Source organism: Octodon degus, unplaced genomic scaffold (assembly GCF_000260255.1).
Source record: "Octodon degus isolate 3935 unplaced genomic scaffold, OctDeg1.0 scaffold00003, whole genome shotgun sequence".
Classification (NCBI taxonomy): domain Eukaryota; kingdom Metazoa; phylum Chordata; class Mammalia; order Rodentia; family Octodontidae; genus Octodon; species Octodon degus.
Genome location: NW_004524579.1, coordinates 10,437,645 through 10,443,662, shown reverse-complemented (window position 1 = coordinate 10,443,662; position 6,018 = coordinate 10,437,645). Strand labels below are relative to the sequence as shown.

The 6,018-nt window shown below is 40.6% G+C and overlaps 1 protein-coding gene across 1 annotated transcript in view; it reads right to left on the bottom strand.

Moving 5' to 3' along the window:
* The window catches only part of Dtna (dystrobrevin alpha), a 407,896-nt gene that overhangs the window by 401,349 nt on the left and 529 nt on the right, over positions 1-6,018 (bottom strand). The window lies entirely within an intron of this gene.

Sequence of the window (6,018 nt, the reverse complement as noted above, 5' to 3'; positions counted from 1 at the left end):
CTACGCAGTTTGGACTTGAGTTTTAATTTCACAACATATTTAGCCTTTGCTTTCTTTCATAGCAGTTTTATGCCACTGATAGTTTACTTTTCTGAGTTTCTCCTGTCGCAGGCTCCCCAGTGCTAGGATTACAGATTAGTGCCACCATGCCCAGTTTCGGGGCCAGCAGAGCATGTGGTAACAGGAATTGAACTTTGGGCCATGTGCTTGCCAGGCAGGTGCTTAGACCATCAAGCTATCTCAAAATACTAAGTTTAGCTAAAAATATGTGTTGGCTATGCCTTAGCTATTCAGATTATATTTATAATGCCAACACAGACCACAGAATTGTGTGTGTTTATCTGACCCCATTTAATAACAATATAATCACATCACAAACAATACTATTATCCATATTGGTGAGAGTGACTAAAAATGACACAAACATAGCTGTTTGATATTTAAGCCATGTTGACACTATCAGATCTGCTCAGAAAACACAGACTGGTTGCTGTGTGCAGACCTAGATGCTATTCTTAGTCTGGATGTGCAGGCAAGTAGACTCCATCACACACTCACTCAAAATAAACGAGCTTTAGCTCCACTCCTGGCCTATACAGATCTGTTGGAAGACAGTGACGCTGTTAATTTCACAACACATTTAGCCTTTGCTTTCTTTCATAGTAGTTTTGTCCTACCAATAGTTTACTCTTCTGAGTTCTAGGACACATGTTAGTGTCTCTAGTTTTATACCAAATAATGAGTAATTTTCAGGTGATAAAATTAAGGGGAACAAGTTGATGTTATGTGATGATCGTTAGGTCTGTTTAGTAATGTTGCCAATCTTTTCTACCTGGGAACATAACAGACTTGCATTTGTCATCCATCCTTAGGCCAGGAGTGTCCACATGACTTGGCTTGGCCAATGGAATATGAGAAGCGGCAAGAGCCATCTCCAGGTACAAGACTTTAAGAACTAGATCAACTAGGCATGTTCTGTGTGCCATGTTGAAGGATGAAGATGTTCCAGATGACAAAGGCTTTGCCAGGCTGGATTCCTGGATGAGAGAGGTACAGAATACATCTTCTCTGTACCAAGATGGGAAGATGGCTTTAGACTAAGATTTAGCAGCAAATCCTAAACTGCAATCAGTTAACATACTTTGTACTTACATTTAACACACAAACATCAACATCAAGGCATTGCACTCCTATAATAAGCTGCAAATGCTAATTAATACATTGTTCATTGGTGAACTCAGTGTCATATATTATTTATTTATTTATTTATTTATTTATTTATATTTATTTATTTGGTGTGGGGTCTCACTACGCAGCTCGGCCTTGTAGTGATCCTCCTGTTTTCAGCCTCCCCAACCCTGAGACTACAGGCATGTGCCCCTATGTCCAGATTCAGTAGCCAGCCTAGCATGCCTGGGGATGGGGTCAGGGTGGCATGTGGTGCAGGGGATCGAACCCCTGTCCCTGTGCTTGCCTACCCAGGTGCTTAGTCTTCAGAGCTATCTCGCAGGCCCTTCAGTGCAATCTACTCTCATACATTCACTTTAAGAAAAAGTCAAATCAAGTCTCCTATCTTGTTACTGAAGGTAGCAATGGGAGCAAAGCTCACTAGTGACTTCAGACCAAGCTTTGTATGAAGCTGAGCATGTAGAAAAATGACATACCACCTTTTCCATCAGGATTACATAAACCACTGAAAATATAATGGCTGCCTTGAGCATTTCCAAGAGCTTCAAAGGAGAGATGCAAACATTTGTACGTGTACACCGAATATGAAATGCATGGTTTACACTACTAACGTAGCAACAGTAAGCTACCAGCATTTGCTGGGACTTAAGGCGTTTACTATCCCTTACCATCAGGCTCTGAGCAAAGCTCTTTTTATGCATCACCACACCCCTCCAATCCATCTTTCACTTTGTTCAAAACATACACCATGTGAGGTATGTTAACAATATTATTTAAATAATACTAAAACCCCTAATTTTTTCCTTTACATTTTATCATAGCTGTCATGGTGAAAGATCCTAATGTAAGAATCAGCAGTTTTAAGATTATACTAAGGTAATTAATTGTCTTTATTCTGAACTTTATCATATTTGTAGTGCATGCTCCAGACAAAGACATTGGTGAAAGTGACACAAATGACTTAAAATTCTCAAGTTTACTAGTGCTCACAAAATCCTTATCTGTTCAAGGTACTTGTCCAACCATTAAACACTAAGTGTGTAAACTTTTGATTTTAAACTTTTGTGTTGTTTCAAACAGTACTTAAGTCACCATTTGTGAATTTAAAAGTATATCATGTACAAGAGGGATTGGCTCAAAATCTGGCTGCCTCCAGTCTTTGCATAGTCAATCACGCATCTCTTCTTGTTTTGTAATCTTTTGCCTCTATATTGTGAGCCAAAGCATACTGATATCAAAGAAGTTGTATTTTTTATTAGATTTTATTTAAAAAATAATTTAAAAATCAGGGGAGGGGCTATTGATTTTTGAACAATGATGGAAAATGAATGGACCAGAAAATGTTTGCACCAGGTGTTATAGATCAGTAGTTAATAGTATAGATCACGGAATCACTAGGCTTGACTTTCAGCCCAGCTCTAATTCTGTGACAGCGACCATGGCTATTGTCCTTATGGCACTTCAGTTTTCCCTTTTATAAACTAGATGATAATAGTGATAGCACATACAGATCTCATACAGCTGTGCTGAACTATATGTTAATCAGTTCATATAAAGACTATACAATAATTGTAGCACACAACAGTGCTCAATAAATTGAGTCATTGTTATATTTGTTTTAACATATTAATAGCCATTCCTTAGCATATTTAACACACAACCTCATTTTGCTTTGTCTAGGCTCTCTTTTCTTACCTGGAGGACTTCAGATAATCTTAAGGACTGCATAATAAATCAATTAAAATTCTATTTGATGCACTGCACAACCATCAACTGGAAGGGTGCAATAAAACTACAGAAAACTATCTTCTGTTAGCTTGCAAGTAGTTGTTTATGCATAGAAAGAAAATAGAAAATGACTACTATTCATTAACCTAAATAACTTTTCCCAAATAGGGTAATAGGCAGATACAGGTAGAACATGCTTTGTATGTTTTCAAGAATACTAAATGGAGCTTTGTAAGCGCCCCCATCCACAGGTGGATGACGTGGGGAAATATAGAACTGAACAGGGGTATAAAGAGAAAACCCGAATTCATATGTCTGTGATTCAGAAAATAATTCCAAAAAAAGCATGCGGGCATTTATTAAGACAAGTAGACACAACACACATCTTCTCATGTCTCATCCTTCCACAAATATGTGCCTTGGCACTTACTGTACCCCCTTTTCTGACCTTCCTGTGTAATCTAGAGTTCTTCCATATATTATCTCAGTAGAATTTCTTCTTGCATTCAGGAAAAAATCCCTGAATTATTCATTTGTACAGTTATCTTGTTAAAGCCTGTCCCTTGAACTGTCAGCCTCACACATCTTTCTTTCACCCCGACCCCCAGCTTTCCACCCAGCACCTGGAACAAAGGGCCTGCAGAGGCCCAGACCCTACAATTCTCCTGAAACCAGAGGGCAGGACTTCAAAGAAAACACTCAGGCCAGAGCCACCAAGGGAGATAAAAGTAGCAAGAGGGTGTCATGTCTAAGATAAGTGTCGGCTAGAACCTGGAAGTCTTGAGTTAGCTAAGAAGGGAGACATGCATGTGTAGGGAGATTTATGTCTGAATAAACAATACGTAAAATGACGGATTCGGAAAATTCAACTTCAACTTTAGCATCAGAAATACTTGTCCTTAATGAGATGCTTGGGCTACATGACTCAGGCTACATGACTGCCTTCTAGCATCCCAAAATAAAGATGCCGCCATAATTTGGGGTGCATATAGCGAAGAACAACATTAGTCACTGAAGAACTGGATAATTAATTGATTATTCTTTTGTCCACAGATCATGTTTTAATGATCATATAATTCATTTGAATTTTAGTTTCTTTTCTCTTATAATGTTTAACATGTGAGTTTATAATCATATACACTGAATTTAGTTAAACTGAAAGACAAGAAATAAAGGAAATCTATGTATGTCAAAATAAGTTTGGAACTCATGTGAAGAAGCAATTAAATTTACTTGAAAAAAAAGTAACAGATGAAGTCTTAAGAAAGACATCTGCCCAATAAAGTAGATATGAAAACTCTATGATAACATCGAATGAGGAGTCATTGTCTGAATATGTGAAGCTGGAGTTCACCCATCTGAGGCTTTTCTGTATAACATGCTTCATTCGAAGCAAGTGGAGAGGTTAAAAGTCTTTCCAGTTAGAACTAATGAGAAAATTTGGTTTCAGTCTTCATTGCTATAGACTTTTGTAGAAGCTACCTCAAATTGGCTAAGAGACATAGCACACATGAATGCCCTCAGAATGCATGCAGCTTTTTAATCACTCACAGTCGAAACAGAATTTCATATATCTTCTTTTTAAACCAGCCAAAGTCTTGCTGGAGTGATTGGATTCAAGATAATTAAGCTAGATCAAAAAGTATGTAAAATAGCGTTCTGAATAACATTAGAGTCATGCTTTGAACAAAGAATAGGCTAGCTGGGTGTGATAATGCACACTGGTAATCCCAATATTCAGAAAGCTGAACCAGGAGGCTCTCTGGGAGTTTGAGGCCAGCCTGGGCTACTTAGTGAGTTCAAGTTCAGCCTACACTACATAGTGAGATCCTGTCTCAAAAATAAATAAATAATAAAAAGGCTAATCATTTAAAAGTTTAAAATTCAGCATAAACACATATATAGCTTGTCCCATGTGCTTTACAATAAATTGCTGGTAAATCTTAACTGCTGAAAATCTTACTTTTACAGTTAAACACTACTCAAAATATATTTGCCATGAGCATAATATTAAAAATAAGAGAAAAGTTAATTCCTCTGAATGTGTAGCAGGTAGTCAATGAAGAGGTTCATTTTCATAGGAAGAAGTGGTCAGTTGATCAAATATAGAAAATATTTAGTATAATGAATTGGATAAAACCACAGCGAGAGTCCAGCTGGGCTTTGACACAGTAACACCATCTATAACCTTGGGTAAGTTATTTCATCTCTCTGTACCTGAATTTTTCATCTCTGAAAGGTGGATTTTATTATTATTCTAATGGCGTAAGCAGTAACAGAATGAATTAGGCTGATCTATATAGAACTATGGGAAAAGGTGGAGAGCTGTGTTTCCCTAAAGTTTCTGTCCTTTAGAATAAGCAAGCATGTATTTCTGTAAAATAAATTCATAACACATCTACTTCAGCACTATAGGAATTTCTTGTGTTCAAACAGAAACACAAGCGTATTAGGTACCAAGTGATCAGGAGAGGTAATGGCAAAACTTGAATCTAAGCACCCAAAGACCAGTTTTGGAGTTGAAGGGAACCTAGCCAGGTGGGGGGGCCGTTTCCTTTGATGCAAGCGGGCGTCCAGTACAGCATTTTCCCCAAGTTCTACACTTGCCCCCTCAAAGTCACACCCTAAGCCCGCGGAAAAGCAGAGATTTCCCACTGCCTCCAGGCAGGGTACCTGAGCCCCAGCACCTCCCTGTCTCTTCTTTGGCTTTGGGCGGACGCCTTCTCTCTTGCGCGCTGCGCGCCAGAACGGACCTCCGCCCGGCCGGTGACAGTGCAGCCCGCAGCGCCCAGCGGGCAGCCGCCGAAGAGCTGGGTGCTGGCGCCGCCCGCAGCCCCGACCCGTCGCCCTCGCCCGCCCTGGTGCCCTGAGCCCCCGCGGGCCGGGGGACCCCACGCGGGTTTCCCGGCCGTGCCCTCCGCCCCAAAGCGTCCTCAGCGTGCGTGTCATCCCTAATGGAGGTGCCACGCCGCCTCGCACAGCTCAGCCCACGAGGGCGGCCCAGAGGGCAGCGGCGCCCCACGGAGCAACTCCTCTGGCCGGCGAGCGGCCGCGTTACCTGCGGCCCGGCCCCCGGGGCCACCCTGCAGCAGCGCTACGCCC